The sequence below is a fragment of the Spermophilus citellus genome (assembly GCF_964194105.1).
Source record: "Spermophilus citellus genome assembly, chromosome: 7".
NCBI lineage: Eukaryota > Metazoa > Chordata > Mammalia > Rodentia > Sciuridae > Spermophilus > Spermophilus citellus.
Window position 1 is genome coordinate 5,265,806 of NC_138188.1, and position 15,208 is coordinate 5,281,013.

Here is a 15,208-nt window from a genome sequence, read left to right on the forward strand (position 1 = left end):
GGAAACAAAACATAGCGATAGAACGTGAAACTACTTTATTTTGTCAAGTTTCAAGAAGCTAGCGCAAACCGTGTTGGATTTAGAGTTCCAAATACATCTATCAATATAGGAGAAAACAGAGTGAAACCTAAAAATTCAAACTGTTACTGGAAATGAACGCTTCAACATAGAAGAACGACATTTGGGGAACCAAGTCGCCTTAGTGTACTGATCATTACCTGAAAGTATCATCCAGTTTGGGTCAAAAAATATTTGCTGAGATTTCTGGGGAATCGTATATTTGGGAAGCCTGGCAACCCCTTTCCATGAAAGTGTTTCTCGCCAGTCACTGTTAGGGCTACATCAAGAGGAAACAAAACATAGAGATAGAACGTGAAACTACTTTATTGTGTCAAGTTTCAAGAAGCCAGCACAAACCGTGTTGGATTTAGAGTTCCAAATACATCTATCAATAAAGGAGAAAACAGAGTGAAACCTAAAAATTCAAACTGTTACTGGAAACGAACGCTTCAACATAGAAAAACGAAATTTGGGGAACCAAGTCGCCTTAGAGTACTGATCATTACCTGAAAGTATCATCCAGTTTGGGTGAAAAAATATTTGCTGAGATTTCTGGAGCTTCTTATATTTGGGAAGCCTGGCAACCCCTTTCCATGAAAGTGTTTCTCGCCAGTCACTGTTAGGGCTACATCAAGAGGAAACAAAACATAGAGATAGAACGTGAAAGTACTTTATTGTGTCAAGTTTCAAGAAGCTAGCACAAACCGTGTTGGATTTTGAGTTCCAAATACATCTATCAATAAAGGAGAAAACAGAGTGAAACCTAAAAATTCAAACTGTTACTGGAAACGAACACTTCAACATAGAAAAACGAAATTTGGGGAACCAAGTCGCCTTAGTGTAGTGATCATTACCTGAAAGTATCATCCTGTTTGGGTGAAAAAATATTTCCTGAGATTTCTGGAGATTCGTAATTTTGGGAAGCCTGTCAACCCCTTTCCATGAAAGTGTTTCTCGTCAGTCACTGCTTAGGGCTACATCAAGAGGAAACAAAACATAGAGATAGAACGTGAAACTACTTTATTGTGTCAAGTTTCAAGAAGCTAGCACAAACCGTGTTGGATTTAGAGTTCCAAATACATCTATCAATATAGGAGAAAACAGAGTGAAACCTAAAATTCAAACTGTTACTGGAAACGAACGCTTCAACATAGAAGAACGAAATTTGGGGAACCAAGTCGCCTTAGTGTACTGATCATTACCTGAAAGTATCATCCAGTTTGGGTGAAAAAATATTTGCTGAGATTTCTGGAGATTCGTAATTTTGGGAAGCCACCCCTTTCCATGAAAGTGTTTCTCGCCAGTCACTGCTTAGGGCTACATCAAGAGGAAACAAAACATAGAGATAGAACGTGAAACTACTTTATTGTGTCAAGTTTCAAGAAGCTAGCACAAACCGTGTTGGATTTAGAGTTCCAAATACATCTATCAATATAGGAGAAAACAGAGTGAAACCTAAAAATTCAAACTGTTACTGGAAACGAACGCTTCAACATAGAAAACGAAATTTGGGGAACCAAGTCGCCTTAGTGTACTGATCATTACCTGAAAGTATCATCCAGTTTGGGTGAAAAAATATTTGCTGAGATTTCTGGAGATTCGTAATTTTGGGAATCCTGGCAACCCCTTTCCATGAAAGTGTTTCTCGCCAGTCACTGCTTAGGGCTACATCAAGAGGAAACAAAACATAGAGATAGAACGTGAAACTACTTTATTGTGTCAAGTTTCAAGAAGCTAGCACAAACCGTGTTGGATTTAGAGTTCCAAATACATCTATCAATATAGGAGAAAACAGAGTGAAACCTAAAAATTCAAACTGTTACTGGAAACGAACGCTTCAACATAGAAGAACGAAATTTGGGGAACCAAGTCGCCTTAGCGTACTGATCATTACCTGAAAGTATCATCCAGTTTGGGTGAAAAAATATTTGCTGAGATTTCTGGAGATTCGTAATTTTGGGAAGCCTGGCAACCCCTTTCCATGAAAGTGTTTCTCGCCAGTCACTGCTTAGGGCTACATCCAGAGGAAACAAAACATAGAGATAGAACGTTAAACGATTTATTGTGTCAAGTTTCAAGAAGCTAGCACAAACCGTGTTGGATTTAGAGTTCCAAATACATCTATCAATATAGGAGAAAACAGAGTGAAACCTAAAAATTCAAACTGTTACTAGAAACGAACGCTTCAACATAGAAGAACGACATTTGGGGAACCAAGTCGCCTTAGTGTACTGATCATTACCTGAATGTATCATCCAGTTTGGGTGAAAAAATATTTGCTGAGATTTCTGGAGATTCGTAATTTTGGGAAGCCTGGCAACCCCTTTCCATGAAAGTGTTTCTCGCCAGTCACTGTTAGGGCTACATCAAGAGGAAACAAAACATAGAGAAAGAACGTGAAACTACTTTATTGTGTCAAGTTTCAAGAAGCTAGCACAAACCGTGTTGGATTTAGAGTTCCAAATACATCTATCAATAAAGGAGAAAACAGAGTGAAACCTAAAAATTCAAACTGTTACTGGAAACGAACGCTTCAACATAGAAGAACGAAATTTGGGGAAACAAGTCGCCTTAGAGTACTGATCATTACCTGAAAGTATCATCCAGTTTGGGTGAAAAAATATTTGCTGAGATTTCTGGAGATTCGTATATTTGGGAAGCCTGGCAACCCCTTTCCATGAAAGAGTTTCTCGCCAGTCACTGTTAGGGCTACATCAAGAGGAAACAAAACATAGAGATAGAACGTGAAACTACTTTATTGTGTCAAGTTTCAAGAAGCTAGCACAAACCGTGTTGGATTTAGAGTTCCAAATACATCTATCAATATAGGAGAAAACAGAGTGAAACCTAAAAATTCAAACTGTTACTGGAAACGAACGCTTCAACATAGAAAAACGAAATTTGGGGAACCAAGTCGCCTTAGTGTACTGATCATTACCTGAAAGTATCATCCAGTTTGGGTGAAAAAATATTTGCTGAGATTTCTGGAGATTCGTAATTTTGGGAAGCCACCCCTTTCCATGAAAGTGTTTCTCGCCAGTCACTGCTTAGGGCTACATCAAGAGGAAACAAAACATAGAGATAGAACGTGAAACTACTTTATTGTGTCAAGTTTCAAGAAGCTAGCACAAACCGTGTTGGATTTAGAGTTCCAAATACATCTATCAATATAGGAGAAAACAGAGTGAAACCTAAAAATTCAAACTGTTACTGGAAACGAACGCTTCAACATAGAAAACGAAATTTGGGGAACCAAGTCGCCTTAGTGTACTGATCATTACCTGAAAGTATCATCCTGTTTGGGTGAAAAAATATTTCCTGAGATTTCTGGAGATTCGTAATTTTGGGAAGCCTGGCAACCCCTTTCCATGAAAGTGTTTCTCGTCAGTCACTGCTTAGGGCTACATCAAGAGGATACAAAACATAGAGATAGAACGTGAAACTACTTTATTGTGTCAAGTTTCAAGAAGCTAGCACAAACCGTGTTGGATTCAGAGTTCCAAATACATCTATCAATAAAGGAGAAAACAGAGTGAAACCTAAAAATTCAAACTGTTACTGGAAACGAACGCTTCAACATAGAAAAACGAAATTTGGGGAACCAAGTCGCCTTAGTGTACTGATCATTACCTGAAAGTATCATCCAGTTTGGGTGAAAAAATATTTCCTGAGATTTCTGGAGATTCGTAATTTTGGGAAGCCTGGCAACCCCTTTCCATGAAAGTGTTTCTCGTCAGTCACTGCTTAGGGCTACATCAAGAGGAAACAAAACATAGAGATAGAACGTGAAACTACTTTATTGTGTCAAGTTTCAAGAAGCTAGCACAAACCGTGTTGGATTCAGATTTCCAAATACATCTATCAATAAAGGAGAAAACAGAGTGAAACCTAAAAATTCAAACTGTTACTGGAAACGAACGCTTCAACATAGAAGAACGAAATTTGGGGAACCAAGTCGCCTTAGTGTACTGATCATTACCTGAAAGTATCATCCAGTTTGGGTGAAAAAATATTTGCTGAGATTTCTGGAGATTCGTAATTTTGGGAAGCCTGGCAACCCCTTTCCATGAAAGTGTTTCTCGCCAGTCACTGCTTAGGGCTACATCCAGAGGAAACAAAACATAGAGATAGAACGTTAAACTATTTATTGTGTCAAGTTTCAAGAAGCTAGCACAAACCGTGTTGGATTTGGAGTTCCAAATACATCTATCAATATAGGAGAAAACAGAGTGAAACCTAAAAATTCAAACTGTTACTGGAAACGAACGCTTCAACATAGAAAAACGACATTTGGGGAACCAATTCACCTTTGTGTACTGATCATTACCTGAAAGTATCATCCTTTGGGTGAAAAAATATTTGCTGAGATTTCTGGAGATTCGTAATTTTGGGAAGCCTGGCAATCCCTTTCCATGAATGTGTTTCTCGCCAGTCACTGCTTAGGGCTACATCAAGAGGAAACAAAACATAGAGATAGAACGTGAAACTACTTTATTGTGTCAAGTTTCAAGAAGCTAGCACAAACCGTGTTGGATTTAGAGTTCCAAATACATCTATCAATAAAGGAGAAAACAGAGTGAAACCTAAAAATTCAAACTGTTACTGGAAACGAACGCTTCAACATAGAAGAACGAAATTTGGGGAACCAAGTCGCCTTAGTGTACTGATCATTACCTGAAAGTATCATCCAGTTTGGGTGAAAAAATATTTGCTGAGATTTCTGGAGATTCGTAATTTTGGGAAGCCTGGCAACCCCTTTCCATGAAAGTGTTTCTCGCCAGTCACTGCTTAGGGCTACATCCAGAGGAAACAAAACATAGAGATAGAACGTTAAACTATTTATTGTGTCAAGTTTCAAGAAGCTAGCACAAACCGTGTTGGATTTGGAGTTCCAAATACATCTATCAATATAGGAGAAAACAGAGTGAAACCTAAAAATTCAAACTGTTACTGGAAACGAACGCTTTAACATAGAAGAACGACATTTGGGGAACCAAGTCGCCTTAGAGTACTGATCATTACCTGAAAGTATCATCCAGTTTGGGTGAAAAAATATTTGCTGAGATTTCTGGAGATTCGTATATTTGGGAAGCCTGGCAACCCCTTTCCATGAAAGTGTTTCTCGCCAGTCACTGTTAGGGCTACATCAAGAGGAAACAAAACATAGAGATAGAACGTGAAACTACTTTATTGTGTCAAGTTTCAAGAAGCTAGCACAAACCGTGTTGGATTTAGAGTTCCAAATACATCTATCAATATAGGAGAAAACAGAGTGAAACCTAAAAATTCAAACTGTTACTGGAAACGAACGCTTCAACATAGAAGAACGACATTTGGGGAACCAAGTCGCCTTAGTGTACTGATCATTACCTGAAAGTATCATCCAGTTTGGGTGAAAAAATATTTGCTGAGATTTCTGGAGATTCGTAATTTTGGGAAGCCACCCCTTTCCATGAAAGTGTTTCTCGCCAGTCACTGCTTAGGGCTACATCAAGAGGAAACAAAACATAGAGATAGAACGTGAAACTACTTTATTGTGTCAAGTTTCAAGAAGCTAGCACAAACCGTGTTGGATTTAGAGTTCCAAATACATCTATCAATATAGGAGAAAACAGAGTGAAACCTAAAAATTCAAACTGTTACTGGAAACGAACGCTTCAACATAGAAAAACGAAATTTGGGGAACCAAGTCGCCTTAGTGTACTGATCATTACCTGAAAGTATCATCCTGTTTGGGTGAAAAAATATTTCCTGAGATTTCTGGAGATTCGTAATTTTGGGAAGCCTGGCAACCCCTTTCCATGAAAGTGTTTCTCGTCAGTCACTGCTTAGGGCTACATCAAGAGGAAACAAAACATAGAGATAGAACGTGAAACTACTTTATTGTGTCAAGTTTCAAGAAGCTAGCACAAACCGTGTTGGATTCAGAGTTCCAAATACATCTATCAATAAAGGAGAAAACACAGTGAAACCTAAAAATTCAAACTGTTACTGGAAACGAACGCTTCAACATAGAAGAATGACATTTGGTGAACCAAGTCGCCTTAGTGTACTGATCATTACCTGAAAGTATCATCCAGTTTGGGTGAAAAAATAATTGCTGAGATTTCTGGAGATTCGTAATTTTGGGAAGCCTGGCAACCCCTTTCCATGAAAGTGTTTCTCGCCAGTCACTGCTTAGGGCTACATCAAGAGGAAACAAAACATAGAGATAGAACGTGAAACTACTTTATTGTGTCAAGTTTCAAGAAGCTAGCACAAACCGTGTTGGATTTAGAGTTCCAAATACATCTATCAATATAGGAGAAAACAGAGTGAAACCTAAAAATTCAAACTGTTACTGGAAACGAACGCTTCAACATAGGAGAACGAAATTTGGGGAACCAAGTCGCCTTAGTGTACTGATCATTACCTGAAAGTATCATCCAGTTTGGGTGAAAAAATATTTGCTGAGATTTCTGGAGATTCGTAATTTTGGGAAGCCTGGCAACCCCTTTCCATGAAAGTGTTTCTCGCCAGTCACTGCTTAGGGCTACATCAAGAGGAAACAAAACATAGAGATAGAACGTGAAACTACTTTATTGTGTCAAGTTTCAAGAAGCTAGCACAAACCGTGTTGGATTTAGTGTTCCAAATACATCTATCAATATAGGAGAAAACAGAGTGAAACCTAAAAATTCAAACTGTTACTCGAAACGAACGCTTCAACATAGAAGAACGACATTTGGGGAACCAAGTCGCCTTAGTGTACTGATCATTACCTGAAAGTATCATCCAGTTTGGGTGAAAAAATATTTGCTGTGATTTCTGGAGATTCGTAATTTTGGGAAACTTGGCAACCCCTTTCCATGAAAGTGTTTCTCGCCAGTCACTGCTTAGGGCTACATCAAGAGGAAACAAAACATAGAGATAGAACGTGAAACTACTTTATTGTGTCAAGTTTCAAGAAGCTAGCACAAACCGTGTTGGATTTAGAGTTCCAAATACATCTATCAATATAGGAGAAAACAGAGTGAAACCTAAAATTTCAAACTGTTACTGGAAACGAACGCTTTAACATAGAAAAACGAAATTTGGGGAACCAAGTCGCCTTAGTGTACTGATCATTACCTGAAAGTATCATCCTGTTTGGGTGAAAAAATATTTCCTGAGATTTCTGGAGATTTGTATATTTGGGAAGACTGGCAACCCCTTTCCATGAAAGTGTTTCTCGCCAGTCACTGTTAGGTCTACATCAAGAGGAAACAAAACATAGAGATAGAACGTGAAACTACTTTATTGTGTCGAGTTTCAAGAAGCTAGCACAAACCGTGTTGGATTTAGAGTTCCAAATACATCTATCAATATAGGAGAAAACAGAGTGAAACCTAAAAATTCAAACTGTTACTGGAAACGAACGCTTCAACATAGAAGAACGACATTTAAGGAACCAAGTCGCCTTTGTGTACTGATCATTACCTGAACGTATCATCCAGTTTGGGTGAAAAAATATTTGTTGAGATTTCTGGAGATTCGTAATTTTAGGAAGCCTGGCAACCCCTTTCCATGAAAGTGTTTCTCGCCTGTCACTGCTTAGGGCTACATCAAGAGGAAACAAAACGTAGAGATAGAACGTGAAACTACTTTATTGTGTCAAGTTTCAAGAAGCTAGCACAAACCGTGTTGGATTTAGAGTTCCAAATACATCTATCAATATAGGAGAAAACAGAGTGAAACCTAAAAATTCAAACTGTTACTGGAAACGAACGCTTCAACATAGAAGAACGACATTTGGGGAACCAAGTCGCCTTAGTGTACTGATCATTACCTGAAAGTATCATCCAGTTTGGGTGAAAAAATATTTGTTGAGATTTCTGGAGATTCGTAATTTTGGGAAGCCTGGCAACTCCTTTCCATGAAAGTGTTTCTCGCCAGTCACTGCTTAGGGCTACATCAAGAGGAAACAAAACATAGAGATAGAACGTGAAACTACTTTATTTTGTCAAGTTTCAAGAAGCTAGCGCAAATCGTGTTGGATTTAGAGTTCCAAATACATCTATCAATATAGGAGAAAACAGAGTGAAACCTAAAAATTCAAACTGTTACTGGAAATGAACGCTTCAACATAGAAGAACGACATTTGGGGAACCAAGTCGCCTTAGTGTACTGATCATTACCTGAAAGTATCATCCAGTTTGGGTCAAAAAATATTTGCTGAGATTTCTGGAGATTCGTAATTTTGGGAAGCCTGGCAACCCCTTTCCATGAAAGTGTTTCTCGCCAGTCACTGTTAGGGCTACATCAAGAGGAAACAAAACATAGAGATAGAACGTGAAACTACTTTATTGTGTCAAGTTTCAAGAAGCCAGCACAAACCGTGTTGGATTTAGAGTTCCAAATACATCTATCAATAAAGGAGAAAACAGAGTGAAACCTAAAAATTCAAACTGTTACTGGAAACGAACGCTTCAACATAGAAAAACGAAATTTGGGGAACCAAGTCGCCTTAGAGTACTGATCATTACCTGAAAGTATCATCCAGTTTGGGTGAAAAAATATTTGCTGAGATTTCTGGAGATTCTTATATTTGGGAAGCCTGGCAACCCCTTTCCATGAAAGTGTTTCTCGCCAGTCACTGTTAGGGCTACATCAAGAGGAAACAAAACATAGAGATAGAACGTGAAAGTACTTTATTGTGTCAAGTTTCAAGAAGCTAGCACAAACCGTGTTGGATTTTGAGTTCCAAATACATCTATCAATAAAGGAGAAAACAGAGTGAAACCTAAAAATTCAAACTGTTACTGGAAACGAACACTTCAACATAGAAAAACGAAATTTGGGGAACCAAGTCGCCTTAGTGTAGTGATCATTACCTGAAAGTATCATCCTGTTTGGGTGAAAAAATATTTCCTGAGATTTCTGGAGATTCGTAATTTTGGGAAGCCTGTCAACCCCTTTCCATGAAAGTGTTTCTCGTCAGTCACTGCTTAGGGCTACATCAAGAGGAAACAAAATATAGAGATAGAACGTGAAACTACTTTATTGTGTCAAGTTTCAAGAAGCTAGCACAAACCGTGTTGGATTTAGAGTTCCAAATACATCTATCAATATAGGAGAAAACAGAGTGAAACCTAAAATTCAAACTGTTACTGGAAACGAACGCTTCAACATAGAAGAACGAAATTTGGGGAACCAAGTCGCCTTAGTGTACTGATCATTACCTGAAAGTATCATCCAGTTTGGGTGAAAAAATATTTGCTGAGATTTCTGGAGATTCGTAATTTTGGGAAGCCACCCCTTTCCATGAAAGTGTTTCTCGCCAGTCACTGCTTAGGGCTACATCAAGAGGAAACAAAACATAGAGATAGAACGTGAAACTACTTTATTGTGTCAAGTTTCAAGAAGCTAGCACAAACCGTGTTGGATTTAGAGTTCCAAATACATCTATCAATATAGGAGAAAACAGAGTGAAACCTAAAAATTCAAACTGTTACTGGAAACGAACGCTTCAACATAGAAAAACGAAATTTGGGGAACCAAGTCGCCTTAGAGTACTGATCATTACCTGAAAGTATCATCCTGTTTGGGTGAAAAAATATTTCCTGAGATTTCTGGAGATTCGTAATTTTGGGAAGCCTGGCAACCCCTTTCCATGAAAGTGTTTCTCGTCAGTCACTGCTTAGGGCTACATCAAGAGGAAACAAAACATAGAGATAGAACGTGAAACTACTTTATTGTGTCAAGTTTCAAGAAGCTAGCACAAACCGTGTTGGATTCAGAGTTCCAAATACATCTATCAATAAAGGAGAAAACACAGTGAAACCTAAAAATTCAAACTGTTACTGGAAACGAACGCTTCAACATAGAAGAATGACATTTGGTGAACCAAGTCGCCTTAGTGTACTGATCATTACCTGAAAGTATCATCCAGTTTGGGTGAAAAAATAATTGCTGAGATTTCTGGAGATTCGTAATTTTGGGAAGCCTGGCAACCCCTTTCCATGAAAGTGTTTCTCGCCAGTCACTGTTAGGGCTACATCAAGAGGAAACAAAACATAGAGATAGAACGTGAAACTACTTTATTGTGTCAAGTTTCAAGAAGCTAGCACAAACCGTGTTGGATTTAGAGTTCCAAATACATCTATCAATATTGGAGAAAACAGAGTGAAACCTAAAAATTCAAACTGTTACTGGAAACGAACGCTTCAACATAGAAGAACGACATTTGGGGAACCAAGTCGCCTTAGTGTACTGATCATTACCTGAAAGTATCATCCAGTTTGGGTGAAAAAATATTTGCTGAGATTTCTGGAGATTCTTATATTTGGGAAGCCTGGCAACCCCTTTCCATGAAAGTGTTTCTCGCCAGTCACTGTTAGGGCTACATCAAGAGGAAACAAAACATAGAGATAGAACGTGAAACTACTTTATTGTGTCAAGTTTCAAGAAGCTAGCACAAACCGTGTTGGATTTAGAGTTCCAAATACATCTATCAATATAGGAGAAAACAGAGTGAAACCTAAAAATTCAAACTGTTACTGGAAACGAACGCTTCAACATAGAAGAACGACATTTGGGGAACCAAGTCGCCTTAGTGTACTGATCATTACCTGAAAGTATCATCCAGTTTGGGTGAAAAAATATTTGCTGAGATTTCTGGAGATTCGTAATTTTGGGAAGCCACCCCTTTCCATGAAAGTGTTTCTCGCCAGTCACTGCTTAAGGCTACATCAAGAGGAAACAAAACATAGAGATAGAACGTGAAACTACTTTATTGTGTCAAGTTTCAAGAAGCTAGCACAAACCGTGTTGGATTTAGAGTTCCAAATACATCTATCAATATAGGAGAAAACAGAGTGAAACCTAAAAATTCAAACTGTTACTGGAAACGAACGCTTCAACATAGAAAAACGAAATTTGGGGAACCAAGTCGCCTTAGTGTACTGATCATTACCTGAAAGTATCATCCTGTTTGGGTGAAAAAATATTTCCTGAGATTTCTGGAGATTCGTAATTTTGGGAAGCCTGGCAACCCCTTTCCATGAAAGTGTTTCTCGTCAGTCACTGCTTAGGGCTACATCAAGAGGAAACAAAACATAGAGATAGAACGTGAAACTACTTTATTGTGTCAAGTTTCAAGAAGCTAGCACAAACCGTGTTGGATTCAGAGTTCCAAATACATCTATCAATAAAGGAGAAAACACAGTGAAACCTAAAAATTCAAACTGTTACTGGAAACGAACGCTTCAACATAGAAGAATGACATTTGGTGAACCAAGTCGCCTTAGTGTACTGATCATTACCTGAAAGTATCATCCAGTTTGGGTGAAAAAATAATTGCTGAGATTTCTGGAGATTCGTAATTTTGGGAAGCCTGGCAACCCCTTTCCATGAAAGTGTTTCTCGCCAGTCACTGCTTAGGGCTACATCAAGAGGAAACAAAACATAGAGATAGAACGTGAAACTACTTTATTGTGTCAAGTTTCAAGAAGCTAGCACAAACCGTGTTGGATTTAGAGTTCCAAATACATCTATCAATATAGGAGAAAACAGAGTGAAACCTAAAAATTCAAACTGTTACTGGAAACGAACGCTTCAACATAGGAGAACGAAATTTGGGGAACCAAGTCGCCTTAGTGTACTGATCATTACCTGAAAGTATCATCCAGTTTGGGTGAAAAAATATTTGCTCAGATTTCTGGAGATTCGTAATTTTGGGAAGCCTGGCAACCCCTTTCCATGAAAGTGTTTCTCGCCAGTCACTGCTTAGGGCTACATCAAGAGGAAACAAAACATAGAGATAGAACGTGAAACTACTTTATTGTGTCAAGTTTCAAGAAGCTAGCACAAACCGTGTTGGATTTAGAGTTCCAAATACATCTATCAATATAGGAGAAAACAGAGTGAAACCTAAAAATTCAAACTGTTACTGGAAACGAACGCTTCAACATAGAAGAACGACATTTGGGGAACCAAGTCGCCTTAGTGTACTGATCATTACCTGAAAGTATCATCCAGTTTGGGTGAAAAAATATTTGCTGTGATTTCTGGAGATTCGTAATTTTGGGAAGCTTGGCAACCCCTTTCCATGAAAGTGTTTCTCGCCAGTCACTGCTTAGGGCTACATCAAGAGGAAACAAAACATAGAGATAGAACGTGAAACTACTTTATTGTGTCAAGTTTCAAGAAGCTAGCACAAACCGTGTTGGATTTAGAGTTCCAAATACATCTATCAATATAGGAGAAAACAGAGTGAAACCTAAAATTTCAAACTGTAACTGGAAACGAACGCTTTAACATAGAAAAACGAAATTTGGGGAACCAAGTCGCCTTAGTGTACTGATCATTACCTGAAAGTATCATCCTGTTTGGGTGAAAAAATATTTCCTGAGATTTCTGGAGATTTGTATATTTGGGAAGACTGGCAACCCCTTTCCATGAAAGTGTTTCTCGCCAGTCACTGTTAGGTCTACATCAAGAGGAAACAAAACATAGAGATAGAACGTGAAACTACTTTATTGTGTCGAGTTTCAAGAAGCTAGCACAAACCGTGTTGGATTTAGAGTTCCAAATACATCTATCAATATAGGAGAAAACAGAGTGAAACCTAAAAATTCAAACTGTTACTGGAAACGAACGCTTCAACATAGAAGAACGACATTTGGGGAACCAAGTCGCCTTAGTGTACTGATCATTACCTGAAAGTATCATCCAGTTTGGGTGAAAAAATATTTGTTGAGATTTCTGGAGATTCGTAATTTTGGGAAGCCTGGCAACTCCTTTCCATGAAAGTGTTTCTCGCCAGTCACTGCTTAGGGCTACATCAAGAGGAAACAAAACATAGAGATAGAACGTGAAACTACTTTATTTTGTCAAGTTTCAAGAAGCTAGCGCAAACCGTGTTGGATTTAGAGTTCCAAATACATCTATCAATATAGGAGAAAACAGAGTGAAACCTAAAAATTCAAACTGTTACTGGAAATGAACGCTTCAACATAGAAGAACGACATTTGGGGAACCAAGTCGCCTTAGTGTACTGATCATTACCTGAAAGTATCATCCAGTTTGGGTCAAAAAATATTTGCTGAGATTTCTGGAGATTCGTAATTTTGGGAAGCCTGGCAACCCCTTTCCATGAAAGTGTTTCTCGCCAGTCACTGTTAGGGCTACATCAAGAGGAAACAAAACATAGAGATAGAACGTGAAACTACTTTATTGTGTCAAGTTTCAAGAAGCCAGCACAAACCGTGTTGGATTTAGAGTTCCAAATACATCTATCAATAAAGGAGAAAACAGAGTGAAACCTAAAAATTCAAACTGTTACTGGAAACGAACGCTTCAACATAGAAAAACGAAATTTGGGGAACCAAGTCGCCTTAGAGTACTGATCATTACCTGAAAGTATCATCCAGTTTGGGTGAAAAAATATTTGCTGAGATTTCTGGAGATTCTTATATTTGGGAAGCCTGGCAACCCCTTTCCATGAAAGTGTTTCTCGCCAGTCACTGTTAGGGCTACATCAAGAGGAAACAAAACATAGAGATAGAACGTGAAAGTACTTTATTGTGTCAAGTTTCAAGAAGCTAGCACAAACCGTGTTGGATTTTGAGTTCCAAATACATCTATCAATAAAGGAGAAAACAGAGTGAAACCTAAAAATTCAAACTGTTACTGGAAACGAACACTTCAACATAGAAAAACGAAATTTGGGGAACCAAGTCGCCTTAGTGTAGTGATCATTACCTGAAAGTATCATCCTGTTTGGGTGAAAAAATATTTCCTGAGATTTCTGGAGATTCGTAATTTTGGGAAGCCTGTCAACCCCTTTCCATGAAAGTGTTTCTCGTCAGTCACTGCTTAGGGCTACATCAAGAGGAAACAAAACATAGAGATAGAACGTGAAACTACTTTATTGTGTCAAGTTTCAAGAAGCTAGCACAAACCGTGTTGGATTTAGAGTTCCAAATACATCTATCAATATAGGAGAAAACAGAGTGAAACCTAAAATTCAAACTGTTACTGGAAACGAACGCTTCAACATAGAAGAACGAAATTTGGGGAACCAAGTCGCCTTAGTGTACTGATCATTACCTGAAAGTATCATCCAGTTTGGGTGAAAAAATATTTGCTGAGATTTCTGGAGATTCGTAATTTTGGGAAGCCACCCCTTTCCATGAAAGTGTTTCTCGCCAGTCACTGCTTAGGGCTACATCAAGAGGAAACAAAACATAGAGATAGAACGTGAAACTACTTTATTGTGTCAAGTTTCAAGAAGCTAGCACAAACCGTGTTGGATTTAGAGTTCCAAATACATCTATCAATATAGGAGAAAACAGAGTGAAACCTAAAAATTCAAACTGTTACTGGAAACGAACGCTTCAACATAGAAAAACGAAATTTGGGGAACCAAGTCGCCTTAGAGTACTGATCATTACCTGAAAGTATCATCCTGTTTGGGTGAAAAAATATTTCCTGAGATTTTGGAGATTCGTAATTTTGGGAAGCCTGGCAACCCCTTTCCATGAAAGTGTTTCTCGTCAGTCACTGCTTAGGGCTACATCAAGAGGAAACAAAACATAGAGATAGAACGTGAAACTACTTTATTGTGTCAAGTTTCAAGAAGCTAGCACAAACCGTGTTGGATTCAGAGTTCCAAATACATCTATCAATAAAGGAGAAAACACAGTGAAACCTAAAAATTCAAACTGTTACTGGAAACGAACGCTTCAACATAGAAGAATGACATTTGGTGAACCAAGTCGCCTTAGTGTACTGATCATTACCTGAAAGTATCATCCAGTTTGGGTGAAAAAATAATTGCTGAGATTTCTGGAGATTCGTAATTTTGGGAAGCCTGGCAACCCCTTTCCATGAAAGTGTTTCTCGCCAGTCACTGCTTAGGGCTACATCAAGAGGAAACAAAACATAGAGATAGAACGTGAAACTACTTTATTGTGTCAAGTTTCAAGAAGCTAGCACAAACCGTGTTGGATTTAGAGTTCCAAATACATCTATCAATATAGGAGAAAACAGAGTGAAACCTAAAAATTCAAACTGTTACTGGAAACGAACGCTTCAACATAGGAGAACGAAATTTGGGGAACCAAGTCGCCTTAGTGTACTGATCATTACCTGAAAGTATCATCCAGTTTGGGTGAAAAAATAATTG